Source organism: Pinus tabuliformis, chromosome 6 (genome assembly GCF_031772625.1).
Source record: "Pinus tabuliformis cultivar Carrire ecotype Pingquan chromosome 6, CPIR1, whole genome shotgun sequence".
In the NCBI taxonomy this organism is placed as follows: Eukaryota; Viridiplantae; Streptophyta; class Pinopsida; order Pinales; family Pinaceae; genus Pinus; species Pinus tabuliformis.
Window position 1 is genome coordinate 2035269797 of NC_142292.1, and position 12135 is coordinate 2035281931.

Here is a 12135-nt window from a genome sequence, read left to right on the forward strand (position 1 = left end):
GTATGCAACAAAATTTTCATCTTCCTTCATTTTGGGTTGCTAAAAAATTTCCCTGTAAATTTGAAACTTTGCTTCTTTCACCTTTGGGTCATCTGCATATATATTTTCAAGTTTCCCCATACCTCTTTAAAAATTTTGCAACTCAATACCTTAATATGAAAATTTTTGATAAGCCCACTGATAATAAGATCTTTAGTCTTTGCATCATATAACATATTTTTATTACTGTGTTCATCCCGGGTCTGTGTGAAGCCTTTGTCAATGATTTCCCATACTTTGTATCCTTGAACTAGCAAATGAACCTACATTCTTCCACTCCAAAGTGAATATTTATTTCCATTGTGTTAGAGCCTAGATCGACCTCAGGCTGAAGGGAGGAAATCCTAGGATAACCACACGCCAAGCTTAACCTGGTAGCTAGCCCTACCGGGTTGGGAGAGGGCTCTCTCCTTGTCAATCTCAGTTGAGATGACTGAATTGAATACAGATTTTAGGCTAGGTATAGTAGCTTTAGGGTTTTTGGGTTGATTTTGAAAATTTTGTTACTGGATCCAATGGAGCAGGCAGGTTGGGTCCAGGAAATTAAATCAGGGATATAGACATGTTCTGTGGGGTGAGATAGATAAGTGTTTATGTACTAGTAATTAGATGAGATGATTGATTTAAGACTGTTGAGGAGTTGAGGAGGGCATGAAGAAACCATGAGTCCTATTCAAACTATTGAAAACATAAAGAACCAAATGCATTCCCAAGACAAAGCACTATTATTAGTATATTTTGTCTATTTATCTTGATTCATTTATTTTAGAAGAAAAAGAGAGATTTGGAGACATATAGCACATAAGAATAACTCATTACAGAAGAAGAAACAATACATAAACTCATTATCACAAGAATCCCACAAAAATAGCTGTGAAACCTGGTTTTATTCCTTTCCAAACTGCTGATACAAGTATACAATGAGTGCACTACTTCCAAAAGCATCCAACCTTTTCCAATGAGTGAAAAAACACATCATATAGACATCAAAACCACCTGATCTATTCATTAGGGGTCGAATCCAAGAGTCAAGGAGCTATTTCAACTACATCTAAACTAGGAACAAGAAAATAGGTAGTGGAACAACTTGCCTCTAAAACTAAGGAAACTGATACATTCAGTTTCAAACCACTTTTGATTGATGTATCTACCTCCCCAAGTGATTTTTCATCAAATTTAGATCATATTACAACATTTACCATCAAAAATTTACCAAGAAGAGGAGAAAAAGTCAACTGGTGATGAAACTGGGCGAAATTTTGAGTTTTAGGCAAAATTGACAAAATCTACCCAATGCGCAGCACCCTAAGCTCAATGTGCACTTCCGCTTCAAGCAAGCTTTTGGGGACCTTCCACTCCACCAAATTAGGCCCAAGATAGGTTGTTGGAAACCTCTATTTGTCTAGTTTCTAGAACATCTTGAATTTCCTTATTTGGAGGTCATTTTACCCTTCAAAAATGAATTCTCCCAAGATTGCTTCCTGTGGGTGAAAAAAGTGGCAGAGAGGGCACTTTTTGAGTGTTTTTTGCCCTTTAGGAGATCTAGTTTTGCTACAAATGAGATGATCCTTTCAAGGATTGATGTACGTTTTATGCTAAATCCATAACTACAAGACATTTTGCAAATGGGTGTGCCAATCCAATGTGTAGCCCCGGTGGCACTGCGCATCCACCAGGATTTCCTGTTTTTCCAATTTCCAAAAATCAAAATTTACAATTTTTTTCCAAAATCTACCCAGTATTGGCTCAAATGTATTTCACTGGTTACTTTGTTGGTCAATTGTAACATCAGCCAATATCTCAAGTTTGTGACCCCTCTTTTTGCTTCTTAAGGCCCTCCTTAATCTTGCCTTAAGTTGCTTAATCCTTTCCCTAGAGTTGTCACTTAGGGTGTCCTCCTCAAAATCAGGTTCATTATCCCTCTCCATGCTTGTCTCTTTGGGATTATGTGATGAATGGTGGATTAATAGATGGGGGAAAAGATGAGTATGAAGAGATTTATAAAAGGGAAATAGTGATGGAGTGAAATAAGAGGGTAAGTGGGGTTTATAAGGGAGCTAGGGTTTGATGTGAGGGGGTTTACAGTTTGATAAAGGGGTTAATTTTAATATGGAAATGGGGGAAGGGAATATGAGTGAAGTGAGATAGGATTAAAGGGTAGGTTTAGAGCTAGTGAAAATGGGAATATTGAGACAAGGAACAAGAGTTTGTAATGGTGAAAAATAGGTAGAAAGACAAACTAGGGTTTGAGTCTTAGGAGGCAAAAAAAAAATAAAAAAAATTCAAGCATGAAAATCCTATCTAAGATCAAAAGTGAGTGTACTTACTTGTTTAGAAGGCAAATGCAGCAATTAGGGTGATTGGAGATGAAATTTGGTGGTTTTGGAGCCTCACAGGGCAATGTGCAGCGCCTCCCTGATGCGCAGCGCCCTTGTATTTTTCTAAAAGAAGTTTGGCTCTGATGCGCAGCGCCAGACTCCCAATGTGTAGCGCCGGGAAGATTTTAACTAAATTTTGTTTTTTCTATCTCTTTTGCTTAATCTCCCTTCAAAACATGATTTTTACTCTCTTCTTTGAAGTTTTCACAGTGAAATGACTTGGCTTTATATTTCCTTTTCACTTTAATTTTTTTTTTCAAACCCACTTTTCTAAAGTCTTGATGACCTCTTCAAAAATTCTATTTTTCAGTTTGAAGTTTTGACTCTTTTCTTTGGAAATTTGATGGAATGATGTCTTAATGTTGCTTTTGCAGTGGCAGGAGTTGGCATGATGACCAGGAACAACTAAATAGTACTTATTACATATAGAAACAATAAAATTACATCAAATTTTACAAAAATGAAACAATAATCAGTTTTCACCTCAAATTGAGTTTGAGGTGAAGACTTATTAAATTTACATATGTTGAGAATTAAAAGTTGCCTGAATATTTATATATCCTTCACATGTCTGAATGACCCTTATTTTTGGAAATTTGACTCAAATAGAAACCCTAATACCTAAGGACATTGAAAACCCTAAGACCTAAGACTTATTTAAATCAAATGGGCAAAAGATAAGAATTAACTCTAAACCATTTAACTGAATTTTGACTGAAGGAGGTCAGCAGATCTTATGTGATGAGGAGCAAAAACTGGAATTAAATCTACCATCAGTTGATCCGTGACCTAATGGAGTGCAACTCATTAGAATGGGACACCTAATATGAAATCAAAAGAGAAATTTGATCACTGATGGCAGTGCGAAAGCACTGGCACTAACACATTGAACAAAGGAACTCTATCCTTAGTATACTTGATGATCTCATTCCAGTTTTTAGACTACTATTGAAGGAACCAAGCTCTGATACCAATTGTTGGAACTACTGAGAAGGGGGGTGAATCAGTATTCCTTAGCAATTAACACTTTTAAATATTTTCAAAGCATTAGTTAGTATTCAATTAGTATTAATGTTTATCTAGTAACAACAATAAACAATAAAATGCAGTAGGAACACGAATTTTTGGTGGAAAACACCCTCCAAGTCAAAAACCATTGAACACTTTTCTAATAAATTCTTCCATCTTCATCCCCAACTAAAATGAAAGTTACAACTTCCTAGAATTCTACAAAATCATTCTTTTCCATCTCCCACCGAAAGTAAGCCTCAACACCCCGGTTTCTTCAATAGTCAACTGAACAGATGACCCAACATCCTTGACCAACCTACCACCTTGAAGTGTTTATAGGCTCCAACCTATAGGCAAATTGAGCACCTGCCTAGCACCTCCCTGCCACCCTATAATGATAAAAAATGATACAATAGTGTGGACTCTCGTACCAGGGACAATGATGCATGACACAATATGATTTACAATGATTTTCTTGTACTTGACTGAACACCCAATCACACTATGACCTGCAACCCAACCATTACATCATCCAAACTGTGACTCCTATACCTCCAAACAATACCTCTTCAACTCTAGGTAGCTTGAATCTTTTACAATAATGACTCTTTTACAATTGTACAATGATGATCGTTTTCAAGACTAAGTCTTGAAAAGAATTGACGCTTTACATGACATGACTTTTTGGGATCACTTGCAGCTGTTGAGGTATTGTCATGCTTGCTTCAAGTAATGGTACGTTGGCATTGCATGTCATTGTAGTAGGTGTCTAAGTTGTTCTAAAGTGTGCTCATTCGTGCACATGCATTAACAAGAAATATCCAAACAACTACAAAACAATATACTTATTCTATCCTAAAAAAAAAAAAACATGTCAGAGATGATATTAAAAATTCAAATGCAAACACTAATTGTACATACCTTGTTGTAGTAGACTTACCCTTGATTGTTGATGTGTTGTCCTTGTTGTAGTGATCCTTGAATGCATACTTTTTCTTGCCTTCTAGGAGATCTATATTGAATCCTTTGTATTTATGTAATTTCAGATGTCCAAGGTCTTAAATTTTTTCCTATGGTAGCCCTCTAAGTTTTCTTTCCAACCCCATAGGTCTGATTGAAAGTGGATTCTTCAAGAAGGCGTTATTCCCAATCTCCCACAATGACCTAGTTGTAGACAGGTTCAGTAGATCGAATGTTTACTAAGTACCACGTGTCATTGTTTTAACCTTCAGCCCTAAAAATGATACCCAACAAACTACAATACATCTTTTGTCTGTCATGTTTTACGAAATTTGAATCCAATGCTCAGTGAGAAAGTTATGATGATTTTACCAAGTTCACCTGTTTGCTATGGAATTTCAGAGCCTGCAAAAACCCTAAATTCCTCAGATGATTTCTCCAAAAATATAGTAAAACATGATCTAAAATTGGGTCACGAGATGTGCCAAGATTTTAGCTCCAATGGGTTTTAATTTCATATTTTGAAGCTTCATAGAAACAATGTTATAGAGAAAATTCCATGATGACCTGTTTAAAGCAGGGAAATCCTAGAATCCAAAACTCTAAACTTGCTTCAAAACATACCTTCAAACTTGATAATAATTTTGTGCCCTAACCAAACCTCAACGAAACCTTAAAATCTGTGCAACAGATCCTGCATTAGAAGCTCAATAGGGCTAGAAAATTACAGAGGTCTTCTCACAAGATAATTCATTGAAAAGTGCTTGCAAGAGAAGGATATGAGGGTCACTATTTATAAAAATTCCTTGAGTTGAGAGGGTCCTCAACAAGTGAACATTGGAAGGATTATATGAGCATAAAAAATTACTAATTATTGAATATTCAATGGCCACAACCAATGATGAGAGCCATGGCACTAACTAGGGTTGCTAACTTCAAACACGAATAATTCTCAAAACCTGAAGAACTACACAGAGTGCCATATATCAACGGAAACATCTCGATGAGTAAAATCCATCTAGAATATCCTTGACTCAGAATAGGATAAGTTGGAAAGTAAAAATGGAGATGAAAGATAGGGGTAGACCCTGGTGCTGCTTGGGTTGACATCAATGACAACCATTGATCAACAATTGGTTCGACCTAGACCAACCTATAGATGGGAGCCTGTGAAAAATTGGTCTGACCTGTTATACCATTTTGTATTTGTGTCAAATAGTCCTATTCTTCAACCCTAGTATAGATAAGGATGGGTGCAATCTTGGTGGTCCAAAGGGAAAACCAAAAGGGAAAGCCTAAGTCCCAAAGCCATAAAAGAGAGTAAAAATTTTGGAGGCTGAAATCGCAGGGAAGGGCAAAATCAAAAGGAGGCCGAAATATCGAGAGTCGATACTGGAAGGACCAGCAGGAAGAATACGAGGATTTCAGGTTATCTAAGAAAGGAACGTGGAGACATCGACGATTTATTTTAAAAGCGGGCCCGAAATGGAATGTCGGAGTAGGAAATCAAAAGGAGAGGTGGAGATCATATCAAAGCCTCAAGATTTCGAAACCTGATATCAGAAGGAGAAGACCTCAGAGCATAGTGGTATTAGAATATCAGAGTTTCATAACTCCTTTAAAATTGGATTTCCTTATAATCATCAAGGTAGCAAAGAGCATAGAAATACAAAGTAAATCATCACAAAACCAAGAACCTTAAGGACCCTTTCTGTCTTTGTAGGGGAGACACATGGCAATAGGTGATTGATCTCAGGGAGCAGACATGGTAGATCACATCAACATGACGTGGTTGTATGGTGGACATGTGTCAATCAATGTCTGCATTTTTTGGGACTTCATAGGGAAAATTTGTGTGACGCATGCCACTACTCAGGGGGCACCAGTTGGCAATGATGATGTTAGTATGGCATCATTTTGGAGGTCTGTTTTTTGAAGGATGGAGTTTTCGTAACTCCTGTCAAATAGTTTTATCAAAAGTGTCAATCCAAAGAAGGGGCTTCGATGTTAAGTTACATTTGGTCATGAGGACTTAGAGGAGCAAGGGTGTAGAAAGGGCAAACGCCTAGGCGCTATAAATTATTTCAGAGGTAAGGGAGATCGGAACTCCACTATGAAAACATTTTGAGAAAAGTTATGATGAAAGGAGCTCTGATGCGTTTTTGGTGCTTGGTTATGAAAACCTGAAGAAAAAAAGACAGAGAGAAATTACAAAGGGAAATAGCCCCTGAAAAAAGCCTGAAATCTTCAGCACCTAAGCACCAAGCTAACGATCACAACACTTGGTCCTCTAGAGGAGAAATAGAAAGGGGGTTAAGAGCAAAGGAGTTGAAGGCATCAGAGTGTATGACTTCGTAACATTTGTTTTAATAAGAGTAACAATATGAGAAAACTATGATACTGCGATATAGAGAACATGAAGGATGCATGGGTCGACAACTAATTAAATGTATGTAGAAGGTTGGTGTCACTAGAGTAATGGTGACCGTAGAGATCGCTAGGTCAAGGAGAGAAGGACCATGATTTGCACAAAAACTATTTGTCCTGTCTCATGTTGGGAAGTAAGCCATTCCTAATATTGTGTGCACATTACATGGTATTAAATGAAGAACAATTCCATCAGTTCAGAGAAGCTATGCTATTTTACATTTTGATCTTTGTACAATGTGACTAAAAATTAATTATGAGTATGGAGATCACTCAAAGACCCATTCTCAATTATTAATGATGCATAAATGCAAGTATTTTTACAATGCCCCACAACTCCATCTCATTAGCCCACAACAAACTTAGATAATGGAGCCTGAGTCCACTCAAGAAATCAAAGGAATCGACAAGGGAGATATTTTTGTCGTGTCAATCATGAGACCTCATGCTTAGGCTATGTTTTGTAAATATTTCATTTCAAAGAGGAACCAAATTTTGTTATGACAGTTAGGCCACTCGAATGCTCATACAACTGGGCAGTTCAGACAGCTGGAGCATTCGAGATATTTTATAACTATTCATTTGAACTTTCTCCATATAAAAGGGAAGAGGAAATTAATAAGAAGGGTATGATTTTCCTGGTTCCACAGGTTGATTTTGCCTTGCAAATCCCACAAGTTTTGGTTGTGACATGTATTTCATTCTAGAAGATTAATGAAGAAGTTCTGGTGATTCCAAGCATTTGGGATATGTAGTATGTGTTCTTCCTTTGTATTCCACTTCATGTGTGTTCTCTTCTTCAGAAATTGTGTAATTGTAGTTGTTGGATTCACTCTAAATTCACAGATTTACTTAGGTTATGTGATAGAAGATTGAACTTATGAAATTGTAGATTTATCTATGTTATGTATTAGCATATGATACCTATGAAATTGTAGAACTACTTGTGTTAAGAAATAATTGATAGTACCTATGAGAGAGATAGAGTTGAAAGCCTTAAAATGCGCTCCATAATTTCTACACCTCACTCCTTTTATCTTTTCATGGTTCTATCGGGATTTGTTGCCTAGGACTTTGTGTTTATTCATCCCTTTGCACCAGGTTCCTCTCTTCTATTTCTCCTTTCCATCTTTACTACAACAACAAATTAAGACGCATTCTATATGTATCAGCCACCAGACTTGAGCATTTATTCTTGGGAATGATACATTGTTCATGTGTATATTGAAGTTGCCTCTAAGAAAGGTAATTGAACCAAAATATAAATCATTTTACATACATCTCTTGAGCTGCATTGATTTATCTTCAAGAGAGACTAAGATTTCTTAGGCACTGACTCTCCTTAACCCAGGGGTTGTCTCTAGGAGCTAAAACATCTTCTGGCACTGATGTCGGGGACAAATCAGAATAGTTTTCCCTGGGTATGACATTAGTACATTCTTTTTATTAGGTGAGAAAAGGAAGTGTGGGTTGAAGATCTCTCACCTTGGTGACTCCACTGTTTAAAATCTTCACTTTATCATCCTGGTTTTCAAAAGGCTTCATACTCCTTCTGATACCTCTCAACAAAAGACTCATCTCATATTCGACCCTAAAAAAATCATATCCAAGATGACTTAGCAAGAGTGGGCCCCTATTACTCCAGATCTTGTAATCTCATTCCCTGATGTAACAACTTCCAACTCTAATAAGGCTGAGATAAACTACTCTGAGCCATTTTCCAAAGCCTTGGAACTTTCAGGAGAACGTTGTCAACTATTCAACCCATTTTCCTTAAGAACAAAATATGAAGAGGATTTTGTCAGTACACCTATTTTAATTCTCTATACCCTCCCAGAAGTTGAGGAAATTAAAGATATCCTCACTAATAGTCTAACTCAGAGCACATTTTAGCCCCAGATAGCCATAATCCATACAACTTCCCAACTAGGCCCTGAGGTAAATATTATACCACCTCCATCGGAAAACATGGTTGTCCATGGTTTTATACTTAATAGATATGCTCCACTCAACCCGCCACAACCTCTGAATGGGATGCCATAAGATTACCTTAAAATCCTACCCATATTCATGGGAGAGGATGATATCTCAACTGAGAAGCATATAAAAACCTTCTATGCATTTGCTGAGAATCTGAATGTAGAACATCTAGATGTAGTACTAAGACTCTTTGTTCAGCATTTAGACAGAGAGGCCAGGAAATGGTTCAAGAATCTACCAAATGCTTCAATCAATACCTAGGAGGAGATGGAGAACTATTTCAGGTAGAAATGGGGGGAAATAAGGGGCCATGGGTATATCCTTACAAAATTCAATGCAATGTAGAAAAAACACAATGAAGATGTCTCAAAGTTTATAAGGAGGTTTACTAAACTATATAATAGTCTTCTTGCCAAAATTAAACCCCCACAGGTTGCTTCCAAAGTGGTTTTTGTCGGGGCCTTTGAACCATAGTTTGGTTTTATTCTTAAAGAAAGAAGGTCACATACTCTAGATCAAATCCAAACAGATGCCCTAGAAGCTAAAGAAAATTTCACCTCCACTAGAAAGTGGAAAGGGAAGATTGAATATGGTGATAGGAGGTAGGGAAAGGAAGAAGCCAGTTATTCGAGGTATGCAAAGGAAACCCAAGAACAAAATTTAGATGAGATGAACAAGATAATAAGGAATTTTTCTAACAAAATCATAAAATTGGAGTTGGAAAAAAAGAACCACCCTCGACCAAGTCAACCAACTCCTAACATAAATTTTAATTCCCAATACAAGAGGATACCTTTGAAGATCTTGCAAAGGGAAAGAAAGGATCACCCAACCATATTCAACCTTCTTTGTATTTGGAATATGATCACGAGGAGACTGTTGAAGAAACTGCAAAAGTTCAAGAAAACTAGTTATCTTCTCTCTCAAAGGCAGAAAATGAAATAGAAGCACAAGTAGGAGAAGGGGTTGATTTAGATGCCCCACTGGATGATGAGGAGATTGTTAGGGTCCCACCCTAACCCCCTTATTTATGTAATGGGATCACGTCATAGTCAAGAGTCAATAAAGCCCATATTAATAATTGTAAGTGGTTAATCCGCAATTAATGACGGAACCACAGTTAGTTGCAAATGGGCCGTAGTATTAGATAGATGGTATTAATAAAACCCACGGTATTGGCCCATGGTATTGCATGTATGAGTCATATATAAAGGATAGAGACTCCCTGCGAGGAGCATCGTGTCTTATTTTGTAGTCGATCTCTGCTCTATTGGAGGTTTCCCCCTCGAAGAGGCAAGTGAACATTACTTTCCGAATAATAAAATCATTGCTATTCTGTGTTCTGGGTATATTTTCTTCACATATCTTGTATTTGGGTATCATGTTGCAGGTTAAGAGCATAACAATTGGTATCAGAGCACTTTCCAGGGCTGGTGGGATCTCCATTTCTTAGCAAAAAAAAAAATTTTGGCTAGAGACGTGTTCCGGCGTCTTTAAACCACGGGATCTGTCGTTGAGCGCATAAACCTGCGGATTTGGGGAGGCATGCACGTAGGAAATACAAGAGGTGGTCACATCTGTTGGACTCCCTTCTAACCCCTTGGGTACCCCTTCGAGTAGTAGTGTATTAGACAGAACCGCGCACAGATTGTCTTCCACGTACCCTTTGGGTATATTGGAAGCCCCCTAGGCTCCCTTGAAACCTCGCCATAGATAAACCGTCGGTCGTCTTGCGGCTACAATACACCGATAACAACACTCGGGGAGATTACTCGCCCGTACAATAGGGTAGTCGGGTTGTACGGCTAAGGGTACAGTCGATCCTCCTTAGTTAGAGCCCTGAAACATTGGGCCGAGTACTACTGCCAGACCCTTATGTATATTGCGATCTATAGCACCTGACACTCCTCAAGACCATAGTTCCCTTTTTCTATCGGGGGATCACACAGCATCTCTTCCAGACCCGCTTCTGCAAAGGGGTGCAGCAGCAACAGACATCAGTCCCGCAGTCTCGAGTTCGTAGATCAGCCATTCTGATCTATTAGATCCATCAGATCTGTAGAAGCAGTCTGTTCCGCCATGAGATCCACCATTCAGATCTCTCAGATCCACCAGATCGGAGTCGTTGTGAAGGGTTCCTATACCGGGGTATAATTTTCGCAGGACTTTTGGCCGCATTGACATTTTGAGGATTTGGCCACTGCAGTATTGATAAGGAAGGAGTAAAACTCCGTTAGGAGTAAAACTCCGTTAGGAGTTTTCAGGAAAAAAAAAAAAAGTCTGAGATCTTACGGGGCGCTTATTGGTGATCTAGCCCATCAAAATCAGGACGACGAGCTGAGCACTGTGGTACCATTCAATTATTAGCGAAAATTTTTAGGCGGTCCCAAATTTTCATCAGGTTGGTGTATGGTAGAAACTAGAGCTCAAGTGATGGCCAATGAAAGGATGGACAAACTTGAAGAATCCATGCACACCCTCAGCCTTCAACTTACCGGACTATGTAGCCAGGTCGCGCAACTCATCCGGAAGGACAAGGAGCAAGCCCACAAGGAGGCGTATAATGGCAATGGATACAATGAGGGTGAGTCTAGCCACTCTCCTCACGTCTGGCACACCCACCAACCACCCAGTCAGCGACCTCCCAAGTTGGATATGCATGAATTTGACGGTTCTCACCCGTCGGCATGGATAGCACAAATGGAGCAGTATTTCAAACTGAATTGTATCTTAGATGATGCGACTCAGCTTATGTTGGGGAGCATGTACTTGGACAATGAAAGGTGGCAATGGTGGGAATGGCATCAACGTTGCAATGGACCTTTTAGGACTTGGACCCAATTTACAAAAGCTCTTCAAGACCGCTTTGAACAGAAGGACTCTTTTTTGGGTCTTCTTACTAATCTCCGACAGACTGGTACAGTGGATGAATATATTACAGCTTTTGAAGCCTTAGCCTTCCGCACTTGGGGTCTCTCAGATGCGTTCTACACGGAATGTTTTATCAGCGGTCTTAAAGAAGCCATCAAAGCTCAAGTCCTACTGCACCACCCTCCCACTTGGACGAAGGCTTGCAAGGTAGCTCGTAACGTGGAGCATGCATTAGCATCCCAATACAGTCGCCCAAATTTCTCCGCTAAAGGTTGCCCCCCACAGGCTCACAACACGACTCAAACACTTAAGGTCCAAAAGGTGTCACCTGCGGAAATGGCCGAAAGAAGAAAGCAAGGACTATGTTACCACTGTGATGAAAAATACTCCCCAGGTCATAAATGCAAGGAGCCCAAATTTTTTCAAATAGATGCCACTGACTACAGCTCAACAGAGGAAGATACACCAC